The sequence below is a fragment of the Somniosus microcephalus genome, chromosome 13, assembly GCF_052327205.1.
Source record: "Somniosus microcephalus isolate GS21.2 chromosome 13, FLI_Smic_1.0, whole genome shotgun sequence".
Taxonomy (NCBI): Eukaryota; Metazoa; Chordata; class Chondrichthyes; order Squaliformes; family Somniosidae; genus Somniosus; species Somniosus microcephalus.
In genome coordinates, this window is record NC_140999.1 from 110944528 (window position 1) to 110959644 (window position 15117).

At 44.7% G+C, this 15117-nt stretch overlaps 1 pseudogene; it reads left to right on the plus strand.

The window, feature by feature from the left end:
• Positions 1 to 9188: 9188 nt before the first annotated feature.
• Positions 9189 to 10372, plus strand: LOC147108545 (acyl-coenzyme A diphosphatase NUDT19 pseudogene; annotated as a pseudogene).
• The last annotated feature ends 4745 nt before the right edge of the window (positions 10373 to 15117 follow it).

The following is a 15117-nucleotide window of genomic DNA, read 5'->3' on the forward strand; positions in this document are numbered from 1 at the left end:
GTAGTTGTAGGGGACACCGTGCGCTAGATGAGGAAAGTTACCTTCTAGTGGAAAGTGCAAATGTTGAGGCAAGGACTATATCAGGCTGGACTGTGACGTGCCCCCATGTTTTGACACTTCACTGTTTAAGCTCATATATGAAAAATGGCCAGTTGGGAAAGGAACCAGAGGGCAGAAGGGGGTTGTGCAACTGTATCCCATGTCTGTGCCTTCAGCAAATGGGAAAAACTATTTGATTCTAAATCTAATTTCAAGCCTATATGGAAGTATTCATTATGGCCTTAGTGTTGCTGCTGTATTTCTGTCAGAAGGCTGTTCACATACCATCGAGTATCAGCAGTCATAAGAACATAAGAATAAGGAGTGTTTGTGACATTATATGAGCACATTGCTGATCATCATGCAGAAAACACCAGTTTCAATTCCAAAATTAACTGCAGTCCTTTTTGGAGTGATTCCATTTATTTTATATGGTTTCAAAGTATTCTCGCTACAGTGCCTTGATTCCACACTGCAGTGGTTAGGAGTTTCACTAATTGCAGTTTGCTGATCTTGTTATTGATTCCTTCACTGCTCATTTCGCAGAGGAAGAGAGAAGGGATTAAGCACCAGCCTGTTATGTTCATTAATAAATAGACATTCTTATTATGAACACAGCTAGCTTTTGCTAGTTACTTTATTGAGCACATGTGGACTCGGTACTGTATCTGTAGAGATGCAGCATGTGTGCTCCTGTGTGCAGGCTGCCATCTTGACTGTTGCCTTGTGGGTAGCCTAGTGCCTCATGGGTAATGTAGTCTTAATATATATACATCTGGGTAGTGTAGTCTTGTACATACAGCTATATCCAGCTCTACACAGCTCTACGGCTCCACCTAGTGTCCACTATAGAATGACATGTTATTGATCACTACATCCCCCTTTCTTTGAGGTTTAACAAAATCAATATCAACTTTCAAGAAAACAATAAAGATAATATCAGTAACACTTTTGTTAGTGCTCTATAAACATAAACATTTTCAAAACAGTCAACACATTTTCAAAGCTTTACATTGTACTCAAAGATTAAGTCTATCAGGCTTTTTTACTTCACGTGTGGATCTTCTCAACACGGGTAAGTCTGATGTGTCTTCATGAGATTGTTCTGGCGGTGAATGACAAGATGCAGTTGCGGCATGGTCATCGATCTGCTCTTGTATAGATCGAGGTCTCCTTGCGATCTTTGCTTGGAGAGGGTTTCAGTGTTTCCTTCACTCTTCATGCCATAACTCTCAATGTAGTCAATGCACTCTCGAAAAACTGCTGGCAGCTGAATCCCATCATACAGCATAGTCCTCTCAGCAGCCTCGGCTAATGGAACACCAAAGATTGGCCTGAGGGAAGAAGGAGTATCCACCGGAACTGCTTCCTGCTCTGGTGCAGGCTTCTTTTTTCTTTTTCTCTTTCCACTGCTTAACAACATCTGCTGCGGTTATATCTTTGGACTTTTTCTCCTTGTGTTTTTCCTCTTTGTGCTTTTCTTCCTTTAGCTTCTCTTTGACCTTAAAGTCTTTTTCTTTCTTCTTGGAGAAACTAAGCTTTTTGAAGACATGGATACCCTTTGGCCTTTTCATCCTTGATGGGCTCTCTGCTTCATCACCTGAGTCATCTGGTCTGCTTATGGCACAGTTTATATGGTAGACTCTCTTGACCAGTTCTAAGTCTTCACAAGCTTTGTCACCTAGTATCGAATCAAGTCTTTCAGCCACAACAGAAAACATGATGATGCACTTTGTCTTTGACTGTCACTTTAAGTCTGCATACAGCTAAGCTATCTATTTTCTGTCCATTATAGTCCTTCAGTAGTACTGACTTTTTCTGTATTTTGGGCTTTTCTTTCATATTGTTAATGTCACTCATACTGATTTAAGTTTGCTTTTGCCCCAGTGTCTAGTTTCAAGGTAACTAATGCTCCATTTACCTGCAGTGGGATCATCCATTTGTTCTCTTTTACTGCATTAACTTTATGTTCAGCATTGTCCATTTCTGAGGGCTGCACATTTTCTGTATCCTTTTTGATATTGTCACATGACACCATTCGTACAAAAAATGTCTCACTTAAATCAGTGTCCTCAATTACATTAACTTGTTGCCCTTTTGTTGTTTTTACTTTTGAAAAGCATTGTTTGGCAAAGTGATTCTTTCCATTACACTTTGTGCACATTTTTCCAAACGCTGGGCATTGTCTTAACTGGTGTTTGTAACCACAGCGTTTACAATTAAAAATTTCATCCTCCGATTGCTTTTCATTTCTGTTCTGCCCACGTTTCTTCCCCTTGTAGGACACAGCACCGACAGCAGCATTATCACTCATTACAATCGCATCATTATTGATTTCACTGAAAGTCTTCGCGTGCTTTCGAGCTAGCTCGCTGGCTTGGCATATTTTCACCGCATTTTCCAAATTTAGTTCGGTTTCTCTCAACAGACGTTCCCTGACTTTTTTATCATGAATACCAAACACAATCTGGTCACGAATCATGGATGCTTTGAGCTCAGAGAAATTACATGTCTGTGCTTTCAGTTTCAGATCAGTTATAAAGCTATCAAAAGTCTCATTTTGTTGCTGTGGCCGAGAATGGAAGATGTATCTTTCATACGTCTCATTCTTTTTGGGAGAGCAATGTACATCAATTTTTTTTAGCACATCTTCTAATTTTTCTCAGTTCTCTGGATTAAATACAAATGTATTAAATACCTCTATCGCCTGTGGGCCTGCAACCGTAAGCAGCAACGCTATCTTCCTTGCGTCTGGCTTCGTACCGAATCCGATGGCTGCAATGTAGAGTTCGAATTGTTGTTTAAAAATCCGCCAATTGTAGTCGATATTTCCCTCGAGATTCAAACGCTCTGGTGGCTTCAAATTCTCCATGTCGCTTTTCACAATTTTCAGCAGATCTACCCCACTCCTGGTACCATGTTATGTTCATTAATAAATAGACATTCTTATTATGAACACAGCTAGCTTTTGCTAGTTACTTTATTGAGCACATGTGGACTCGGTACTGTATCTGTAGAGATGCAGCATATGTGTTCCTGTGTGCAGGCTGCCATCTTGACTTGCCTTGTGGGTAGCCTAGTGCCTCATGGGTAATGTAGTCTTAATATATATACATCTGGGTAGTGTAGTCTTGTACATACAGCTATATCCAGCTCTACGGCTCCACCTAGTGTCCACTATAGAATGACATGTTATTGATCACTACACAGCCCACCAGATCCATCTAATTTACTCGGCTCCACTGCTGTCCACTCAGTAATTAGCCAGATGGTTTTGGTGATCTGTTCCCTTTGACCCTGCAGTGGCTACTGGTGATGGGATTCTGCATCAGGGTGGAGTGTAGCACCGCCATGCAGTCTGATTGTGATTTAATTACAAACTGTAACTTGTCCCCAGTTTCACAACATTGAGCTGCAGACCCACACTGCTCACAACAATTTAAATCTGTACTTATAAGTGGGAAAGGCCGCTGATCCAGTCGTGTCAATGTAGCTGCATCAAATCTCAACAGGCTTGTTCCTGTAACAATAGGACCTGAGAAGCACGCTGGGATCCTGAGTTGTGACAGGTGTAACTTCAGCTACCAGCTCAGTTACTGCAGAGTACGGATTCTCCATTTATGTTGGCGTCAGAGAAACATTCACCACCCCTCCTCGCCAAGTGCAGTGGCCTGAATACTGCACCTGTTAAGATCGGCTAACTCAGCACGTACGAGGGATGGAACCAGGGCTGGTCTATGGTTTCATATTATAGACAGCATATGCTTTTTCCACTAGCTCAAACATTAATATCTAGTCGTCTTCTTCTTCTTCTTAGGCAGTCCCTCGGAACTGAGGATGACTTGCTTCCACATTAAAAATGAGTTCTCGGGTGACTGATGAGTCCAATGCGGGACCTACAGTCTCTGTCACAGGTGGGGCAGACGGTGGTTGAAGGGGCAGGTGGGTGGGGTGCTTGGGTTGACGTGCGCTCTATATCTAGTAAAACTACTTCACACAACTCTGAAATAACCCAGCCCTGTAAACTCTTGATAAGCTTGTGCTATGCACTGTAACCACTTGTGAAGTATATGAGATCTTCCCAAGCCTTCGATTTTGTCAGTTACTCCAGCAGAGACGTGTATCCTGAGTGATGGCTGACATTGATAGTACACTATTTGCAATCTCCCACCCCAGCCAACTTAACTGACCAGGAACCTTGCTGTGCAGAGAATCATAGGCACAGCATATCTCTACATTAATGTGCTGCACCACCAGGAATAGTTCTCGGGGCCTAGCCTGATAATACTTGGTACCAGAGCCGTAGCTACGGGTGGTGCACTTAGTACCCAGGCCTGCTCTAATATGAGACTGTGTGAAGTTTAAGCAACATTATTAGCAGGCTTGCTTTAGTATCGATCAGACATAGCTGCGGTAGGAGCAATGCTGCATCGCTGGAGCTATGGGAATAAATGCAGCAGATATTGATGACCAGCCACGTCTCCCTTATTATTTAATGCCTGTCAATTTGGCGAGAGTGTCCATGAGGCCCCTGCAGTGGTGGAACTACTGGTGTCAGTAAAACTTGGAGGCCATCTGTCTGTGGGGGGGGGGGGGTGGTCATTGCTGATTCTAGTGCAGTAGAAGAGCGTTGGGTGGAACAGTAGCAACGCTCAGTGAGGCGTCTCACCACAATAAAATCAGCCAGCCTGCAAGCAATGAACGCCTGGCAGTGACCACCAGCGAACTAGCCCTGCTAGTGATGGGAGCTTTTAGCTTGTTGTGATGCCTTCTTCCCCCTCTCGCAGCTTGGTCTGCAGTGACAATGAACTGGAGCATTATGACAGTAATCCACCATAAATTGGGGGCCACCCAAATTTCCATTCGTAGTCACGCCACTGCTTAGTACCATACCAGTGCATTTACCAGAGGGAGGTTAATTTTTTTGATAAATAAGTGAGATTTTATGAAGTAGATTTCACCGGTGCCTGTCTCCTTTTCGCCTCCCACTTTCTACGAACCATGTATTTTTAATCCTATTGTAAAGACACAGGACAACTATTCTACACAGGCACAATATCTTAAATACAACAACACAAGGGATAGTTTTGCAGGGTGTGGCTCCAAAAAAAAGTCCTGTCTATTTATCAAACCATTTGACCTCTTCCATCTACCTTCACAATTCTACTCATGAACTCACCAATTCTATGAGAGGCCAGAAATAGCCCAGAAAGGGTCAGCTAGGATCTGCTACCACCAATTTTTTGGTAAGAACTGGAGTGGAACGTAGGATAGGAAAGGAACTTACCCTCCCTCCTCCCCACATTTTTACACCTGTCTGATTTCCTGTTGGAGAAGGCAGGTGATGTGCAATTCATACACCTTCAGTCATTTGACCCAGTGTTCCGTCGCAACACTGGATGCCTGTTCGTCCCTGCCACAGCCATAGTGGTCAGGGGTGATGTCAGGAAGCACTTCCTCACACAAAGGATAGTGGAAATCTGGAACTCTCGTCCCCAAAAAAGCTGTTGAGGCTGGGGGGTCATTTGAAAATTTCAAAACTGAGATTGATAGATTTTTGTTAGGTAAGGGTGTGGAACCAAGGCAGGTAGATGGAGTTAAGATACAGATCAGTCATGATCTAATTGAATGGCGGAACAGGCTCGAAGGGCTGAATGGCCTCCTCCTGTTCTCTTGGCAGTTGGAAGGGGGCGGTCGCACAATTTAGAGTTAGTGGTTAGAGTTTAGGATTGGGCTATAGAATTAGAGGCTAGAGTCGTACAATTTAGGGTTAGTGGTTAGAATTTGGGATTAGAGACTAGAGTCGCACAATTTAGAGTTAGTGGTTAGAGTTTAGGATTGGGCTTTAGGATTAGAGGCTGGGTCGCAAAATTTAGGGTTAGTGGTTAGATTTTAGGATTAGAGGCTAGGGTCACACAATTTAAGGATAGTGGTTAGAGTCTAGGATTGGGCTTTAGGATTAGAGGATGGGGTCGCACAATTTAGGGTTAGTGGTCAGTGTTTAGGATTAGAGGCTGGGGGTCGCACAATTTAAGGTTAGTGGTTAAGAGTCTAAGATTGGGCTTTAGGATTAGAGGCTGGGGGTCGCACAATTTCGGGTTAGAGTTTAGGATTGATCTTTAGGATTAGAGGATGGGGTCACAAAATTTCAGGTTGGAGTTGGGGCTAGTGATTGGGATTTAAGGTTAGAGATCGTTTATTTTGTTATTGACAACGAAACGCTGAACAAAGAGAATTAATGAACCCTCAGGTTTATAGCGAGAAGATATTACCCGCGAACACAGACCGAAGCTTCGACCTTTCTTGTCTTCGCCACCGTCACAGCGCCTGGAGACATGGCGGTTGGAGGAGCGCGTCTCTGATTATTGAACTCAGGACCATTTCTAGGGGATTTTTTAAAATTGCAGTATAGGTAAATTTGTTAGTGCAAGCCAAATACAGCTAACATGTTTTTTTAAACTTGCTCTAGAATTTCCCATGTACAGATTTATGCATCTGTTCATTGAAAGCTATACAACAGTACCATATGGGCCCGGAATCTGCGGTTGAAATGACGGCGAAACTGCCATTACAACTGTCAATCTGACAGCAACTTCTGGAGTACACACAGGCGCAGTTAAACGTGGAAATCCAGAAGTCGCTATCACTCATTCCCTGCTCCTACATTGGGCACCCCGTTGAACTCCCCACATCCGGCAATCAATTGAAATCACGGAACTGACGAGAACTTAAGCTTTTACGCTGGGATATCAAAGCAACAGCAACAATTTTTATTTATATAGCGCTTTTAACGCAGTAAAACGTCCCAAGGCGCTTCACAGGAGTATTATAAAACAAAAAATTTGACATATAAGGAGAAAGTAGGGCAGATGACCAAAAGCTTGGTCAAAGAGGTAGGTTTGAAGGAGCATCTTAAAGGAGGAAAGAGGTAGCGAGGCGGTTTAGGCAGGGAATTCCAGAGCTTAGGGCCTAGGCAACAGAAGGCACAGCCACCAATGTTTGAGCGATTATAATCAGGGATGCTCAAGTGGGTAGAATTAGAGGAGCACAGGTATATCGAGGATTTGTGGGGCTGGAGGAGATTACAGAGATAGGGAGGGGCGAGGCCATGAAGGGATTTGAAAACAAGGATGAGAATTTTGAAATCGAGGCGTTGCTTAACCGGGAGCCAATGTAGGTCAGCGAGCACAGGGGTGATGGGTGAATGGGACTTAGTGCGACTTAGGACACGGGCATGCGAGGTTTGGGTGACCTCAAGTTTACGAGGGGTAGAACGTGGGAGGCCAACCAGGAGTGCGTTGGAATAGTCAAGTCTAGAGGTAACAAAGGCATGGATGAGGGTTTCAGCAGTGGATGAGCTGAGGCAAGGGTGAAGATGGGCGATGTTACAGATGTGGAAATAGGCGGTATTAGTTATGCCGCGGATATGTGGTCAGAAGCTCATTCCAGGATCAAATATGACACCAAGGTTGCGAACAGTGTGGTTCAGCCTCAGACAAATGTTAAGGAGAAGGGTGGAGTCAGTGGCTAGGGAATGGAGTTTGTGGCGGGGACCGAAAACAATAGTTTTGGTCTTCCCAATATTTAATTGGAGAAAATTTCTGCTCATCCAGAACTGGATGTCAGACAAGCAATCTGACAATCTAGAGAGCGGCACCAGTACTGGGTAGGAGCCAGGAACTACTGTGAGAGGGGAGGAGAGAAAAGTGGCAGCTTTAATTGCGGTGGAGTGGAGGAAGAGGAGATGAGTACCAACGTGTACTGGGGATAGGGAACAGAAAGCAGGAAGAGCAGCAGGAGGGTGCTGGTGTGAACTGGAGGAAAGAGGAAAGTGCCAGTTTGAATGGGGGGGAGGCGGAGTCGCAGGCCAGCATGAACTGGGATTGATGGAAGGGAAAAGAGTGCCAGTGTGAACTAAGGGGAAAAAAAGATGAGTATCACTGTGAACTGGGAAAGGGCAGACAAACTTAGTGTAAACTGAAAGAAAGATGGAAAATAATGAAATGGAGGGGCAGAAGAGTGCCAATGTGAATTCAAGTTTATGGAATGAAGACTGCCAGTATGAATTAGGATGTGAGGGAAGAAGAGTGCCTCTGTAAACGCAAGTGGGGAAGAAGAGTGCTTCACGCCACAGTAACAACTGTGTAAACAATTTAAAAACAATTTCAGAGTAACAATACACATCCATAATAATTTGCAAGATATCGCTCTTAAAAACTCCCAAAAAAGTTAAGCTTTGTGGAATGAGATGTAACTAGGTATTTAATGGTGTATTGAGCCATAATTACTATAAAACAATCGTTCTGGCCCTGAAAAACTAATTTTATATTTGTGGAACATCGAATTTTTCTACTTTGATAAAAATTCCACTTTTTAAATAGTTTTTTAAAAGTTTTTTTTAATGATATTTCAGTTTCTACCTTAATCCCAATCTTTATTTTGCTCTCTGTAAAATGATTAAAAAGTGAAGGACAAAACCTGCTTTTTACTTCCTGGTTTGTTGGTTGAGAATTCTTCAATGTGATTGGCTGCTTAGCCAGCTTGCTGACATCACTGTTGGGCACTGGAGTAATGCTAGACTTGGCGTCAGATTCAAATTAACACCTGGAGAGGTGAAATTGACACCACAGAAATCACTAGATCTTTGTGGGCAGCTTTCTTCAAGGTCAGCGCCGAGCACCATCACTGCGCCATTGACCACAAAATCCGGGCCATTATCTTTGATAATTCTTGTGGAAAATTAACTTTCTCATTATTTAATTCCTTCCAGATAAATGCTTGTACGACATCCATTCCTGGATGAGCAGAAATTTCCTCCCAACTAAGTATTGAGAAGACCAAAGCCATTGTCTTTGGTCCCTGCCACAAACTCTGTTCCCTAGCAACTGATTCCATTCTTATCCCTGGCAACTGTCTGAGGCTGAAACAGACTGTTCGCAACCTTGATGTTGTATTTGACCTAAAGATGAGCTTCCGACCACATATCTACGACATCACTAAGACTGCCTACTTAAAAAGCTGTACAGCTTAAAGGGAACTGATTGGGGTTGCTAGTTTCCTGTAGGAGAGCACTGGGGTTGCTGGTTTAAGTAGGGGAGCACTGGGGTTGCTGATGAGCTGTATCAGCAACTAAACAAATTAATAGGTTATCCTTTCTTGCAGCGGAGATGAATAGGGACTTAAAATATTGGAAGGAAGCAGCTACTGTGATCTTGGCTGCAGGTGCTCGAAATCGCTTTGTGAATGAAAGTGCCACCAATACACAGATCTGTCGGCCTCCACTTTCGGTGCCTACACGAGAGAGAAATGTGGCTCAGTCATGGTTGGAGAAGACGGTGTGCGATTATGCCATGCTTATATTACAGCGGAGTTCGAGAAGCAGTTTCATGCCTGACGCTCAGGTGTTCCCAGGGGGTGTGATCAGCTCGTCTGATTTTTCCAGCGAGTGGATCCAGATGTTCCAGCCTTTTTGTGAGCCACCCAACTTTAACCTAGGCACAGTCAGGCAAATTGGCAACAGGGCTCCAATCTTTGCAATGGACAGGAGAAAGCTGGGATCTCAAATCTCTGTGGAGGTAGCTTTCCGTATTTGTGCCATTAGGGAAACCTTTGAAGAGTCAGGGATTCTACTTGTGAAGCCGAATGCCCCATATAAATGTTTGAACGACCAAGGGATCATAAAGCTTACACAGTACGACCAAAAGGAACTTTCAAGTTGGAGGCCACTTGTGCAGAAAAATGCAGTGAATTTTATAAAAATGTGCAGAGAGCTGGACTGTGTACCAAATATCTGGGCATTGAAGGAGTGGAGTAACTGGCTGACCCCCACTTTTCTAGCGGGAAAGAGATTTGATACCGCATTCTTCATCTGTTGTTTGCAAGAGATTCCTTTCACAGAGCATGATGGTTATGAAACCGTCCTCTACAACTGGATGTCCCCCCTGAGGTGATTGAGGGTCACTATTCTAAGAAACTCTACGTCCCTCCCCCACAGTGGTATGAGCTGGGCAGACTCTGCCGATTACCCCATCTCCAAGATCTGCAGTGGTTCAGCCAAGACCGTATGGTGGAAGGCTGTGAGCGATGGTTTCCAATCCGTCTGGTTGCTTCCAATGGCAACGCTATTCTGTATCCTGGGGATGAACTTCATCCAGAGGATCCGGATTGCACGGGGGAAAAGGACGTGAACCACAGTTCCTCGAAATCTCTGGAACAACTGCGGTTAGAGGTTACCAGACTGCACCGAGTGGAATTGCGAAGCCTGTATAATCGTACTCTGTATGTGAATATTGAGCCCCAATGTAAACATGTCTGTTAGATCCGTGTATCTTAATGTTGTGTCCTTCAATAATCAGACAAAAGACTGCAGGGAACGATCAACAGGTGTTTACTGAATGAGGGTTACTCTAGAACTAACTATACAGATCACTACTCAGGGTTTATATACAGGTGTGGTCACTGCCGGTACTACAGTATACAGGAGCTGTAAAAAGTAGTTCTCCCCTTAAAGGCACATACATTACAATTCCTCACCTTTTAGATTAACAGTACCATAACACTCATTTAACAATTAAATATCAAACTAATTACAATTAACACTTTTAACATGTAACATTAGCTGAAAATAGTCTATTTATAAATTCAGTCTTTGGGGAGGCTTCCTGATCCTTTCTGGATAGCACCTTTCCCGAGTGTCTTGCTCTTGGTGCGGAGGCGATTCTGGCCCCCTGTCGTCGGTTGGTTCATCAGCTTCCGATGCTACTGTTTCTGGGGTAGATGCTACCTGTACGTCGGGTTCATCACCAGGTACGTATGGGCGAGGCATGGGGTTAACTTGTTCCTGTGACTCTAGGATCTGGTCAGCATGGCGTCTCATGATGCTCTCCCCAACGTCCACTGTGTACATTAGTGGGCCCTGCCGTGTGCATATCGTTCCTGGCTGCCATTTTTCTGTTCGGTAGTCGCGGGCCAAGACTGGTTGCCCTACATTGAAACTCCTTGTTGGCTTCTCATGGATGTGCTGGAATTGCTTACTCTCAACATCTCTTCGTACATTTGGTCTGAACAAATCCAGGCGAGATCTTAACCTTCGGTTAAAGAACATCATGGCTGGGGCCTGGTTGGTGACTGCATGTGTCGCATTCCGGTAGGCGAACAGGAAATTGTCCACCTTGTGCTGCAGCGGAATGTTGTCATTGTACATAGCCTTTATTGCCTTCTTAAAGGTTTGTACAAACCTCTCAGCCAATCCATTTGTGGCTGGATGATACGGGGCGGATATGTAATGCCTTACCCCATTCCTTTTCATAAATCTTCGAAACTCTTCGGACACAAACTGTGGTCCGTTATCAGAGCAAATCTGCTCTGGCAAGCCGTTCCTGGCAAAAATGGTCCGTAGGACTGCAATAGTTTTCTCCGTGGTGGTGGAGGACATTTTGATCACCTCAGGCCATTTCGAGTGCGCATCCACGGCTATTAAAAACATTGAGTCCATGAATGGACCAGCAAAATCAATATGCACCCGTTGCCATGGAGATGAGGGCCACTCCCATGGGTGTAGAGGGGCATGTGGTGGTGCATTTTGGACCTTCTGGCATCCTGAGCAGCTCTTTGTCAGGTCCTCGATTTGCTGAACGATCCCCGGCCACCACAGATAAGCCCTAGCAAGGCTTTTCATTTTCACCCCTCCCAGATGACCTTCATGAAGCTCATTGAGCACTCTTTCCCTTAACTTGGGTGGAATTACCACTCGGGATCCACACATCAAGGTCCCCTGGCATACTGACAGCTGTTCTCTTCTGGATGAGAATGCTGGCAACAGTGAGTCGCCATGTGCTGGCCATCCCTTCACCGTCAAATCATACACCCGAGACAGTGTCGGGTCATTTCGGGTCTTCTTCTCTATACCAGTGTTAGTTACTGGCAAGCATTCAATTATAGTCGAATGAAATATTTCGACAGGATCCACTGCTGGTGCTTCCTCCGCAGTAGGCAGTGGCAGGCGTGATAGCCCATCAGCGTTTCCATGCTGTTTCGTGTCCTTATACTCGATTTCATATTGGTGCGCCCCTAGAAAAAGGGACCATCTTTGTAGCCGTTGCGCAGTCATCACCGGAACGCCCTTCTTTGGATTAAAGATGGAGACAAGTGGTTGGTGGTCAGTCAGCAAGGTGAACTTCTGCCCGTGCAGATAGTGATTGAACTTTTTCACTCCCCACACTAGGCTGAGGGCCTCCCTGTCAATCTGGGCGTAGTTACGCTCGGCTGAGGTTAGTGACCGAGACACAAAGGCTACTGGCCTCTCCGAGCCGTCCGGGAATTTGTGCGACAGCACCGCTCCAATGCCATAGGGTGATGCATCACACGCCAACTGAATTGGTAGTGCTGGGTTGAAATGAGCCAACACCTCTTTTGATGTGATCAATGCTTTGCTCTTCTGGAAAGCTCGTTTACATTCGTCACTCCACTTCCATGGTACCCCCGTTTGCAGTAGGGTGTTCAGTGGGTGTAGTACGGTATACAGGAGCTGTAAAAAGTAATTCTCCCCTTAAAAGGTACATACATTACAATGTCCACCCACTAACGATGTACACTCAACTCCACAGTCATCTGTGAATTGTCCAGTTAATATGTAAAAATGTGTCTGAAATAAATATCAGTGAGTGTTCTTGAAAATGAACAAAGTTTATTTTTGAATTTTTTTTCAAATAGATCAGTGAAGATAGTAATATCAAAAAAAACAAAGCACACTTGACAAGGCCAAGCTATAGCGGATCCACAAATTTCTAACTGTTATTCCTGCCAGAACATTCTAGCAACTCCATGAGGGTCCATGAAATGTAGAGTATCCAGAGAAGCAAACAAATTTCCTCAGAATATCAAATGGGCGGAGGAACATTCAACAGAGGGTACTCGGGTATCTGGAGGCCGTGACAGGAAAGATAGCAGGTAGTAATAATGAGCCAGGGCACTGACAGGCCAATTCCAACATCTAATGACAAATAAAATAGATTGAAGAATCTCAGCCAGGGTGCTACCTTGCAATCAGCCCGTGTATGTCATTGGACAATGGGAGAGGACAGGATCCGGTTCAGCTGTGATGCTAGAATCTGAATTTGGTTTATTTAAAAGGAAAAGGAATTTCTAACCTCCAAAGGGCAGCAGTGAACCATTGGTTCTGAACCAGCATTCTGACAATAGGGGACCATCCAGGTTCTGTTTCTGGCAAGTCCCAGCAGTTTTATATTTGGCTTTTAGCTGGCTACATGAATCCCATGCTTCAAGAACCTGACAGCCCCTGCATAATGTAAAAATGCCTTTGGGTACATTGCTTAGTGCAGGGAAGGGACAGTCACAGGTTTTAAATGCACAAGAACACTGCCTGCATACAGGAGATACTGTACATTCCTGTGTACATTCCTGACCTCTATTTCTGATCCTCTTAATATCCCGCTTAAAGCTTCAATCACAAGGGAAGATAAGAGGTGATGCTCCCCTGATAGTTCAATAAGAAAACTGTTGTAAGGGCAATATGTAACTGAGCCGTAGACCAGGAAGATGCTGGGTTTGGTTCCCTGTCTGTGCTGAGTTCACTGATCGCAACTGGATAGCTTTTGGTGTTCTACAATTGGCCTCAATGCTTCTCGTCTAGCAAGAAATGTCAGCCATGGTGCCCCTCCAATCACTATCTAGTGACAAGCTTTGGATAGATTGTGCTTGCCTGTGATGACCTGTATAGTTGAATAGCTCTGGTACATATTGGTTAAATGGTCTAAAAAGTGGCAGATGGAATTCAATGTCAGTAAGTGTGAGGTGATACATTTTGGTTAAAAAAATAACAACAGAGTTGAAGGATTTGGGGTACAGGTTCACAAGACATTAAAGGCATCACCTCGGGTTGATAAGACCGCAAAAGAAAAGACGATGGAATTCTAGATTACATAACAAGAGATATAGAGGGAAAAATTTGGCCGCTTTGCGCCTCCCGTTAGACGGGGCGCAAAGCAACTAGCGCTGGGCACGGCGCCGCCAACGCCTCCCGTGAAATTCAGCGGGAGGTTAGCGGCGGCGGTAACCGGTAGCGCCCCGCGGCGCTGCGCCACCAGTGATGATGTCATCGCTGTGCGCAGCGCCCCGGCCACGATCTTCGACTTACCGCCGGGTGCTATGTCCAACGGGGTCGGGTGCCTTCCTGCAGATGGGGAGGTGCTAGTTAAAGGCAAGGTGCGGGGCGGCCATTTTTGTTGCTGGCCGCCTGCCAGCACCTGCCTCCGCTCCCGTCCCCAGCCTCCTTACCCGCCCCCTTGAGCCCGGCACTTCTCAAGGCCCCTCCCTTTAAGAAGGGGAGGAAGGCCTGCAATACTGTAGCGCGATATTCCCTCGCAGCGCCCCAAGAGGGAGGCGTTGCGCTTCCAGTAGCGCCCTGCTTCCCTCAGGGCGCTACCACTCAATTTCGCAGGGGTGCTAATTTTTCCGGGGCGCTAAAAGTATCTTAAAAAACCTTAATAAGACCTCAGTTAGAATACTGTGTATGGTATTGGGCTCCACACTATGATGGATATTGTGGCTATAGAGTGGGTACAATGCAGATTAATTATGTTTCTGCCTGGTATGAGGAAATACAAATACAAAGAAAGACTGAAAAATTGGGTCTTTTTCATTAGAATTATGTGGATTACGGGGCGGTATGCTAGAAATATTTAAAATCATGAAAAGATGAAATAGCGTAACTAGAAGCAGATTGTTTCCAGAGGTTGAGGAGTGAGGAATGAGGGGCCATCGATACAAGACTATGTACGAGATTTAGAAGAGGGTAGGAAAGTCATCTTCACACGGAGTTGTGAGGTTGTGCAAATCACTTCCAGGGTTAGTGGTTCAGGCGGAAACGATGTCAACATTTAAGATTAGATTGGATAGCTGGATGAAGGTAAAGGGGTTGAATAGATATGGGAACAGGGTGGGTAAGTGTGATTAAGACTATTTGAATGCATGTAGTGTAAATGCTGACACTTGACTGGTTGGGCCGAATGGCTGTTTACATGTTTTACATAATGCTGCCTTGTACATGTGAAACAAATG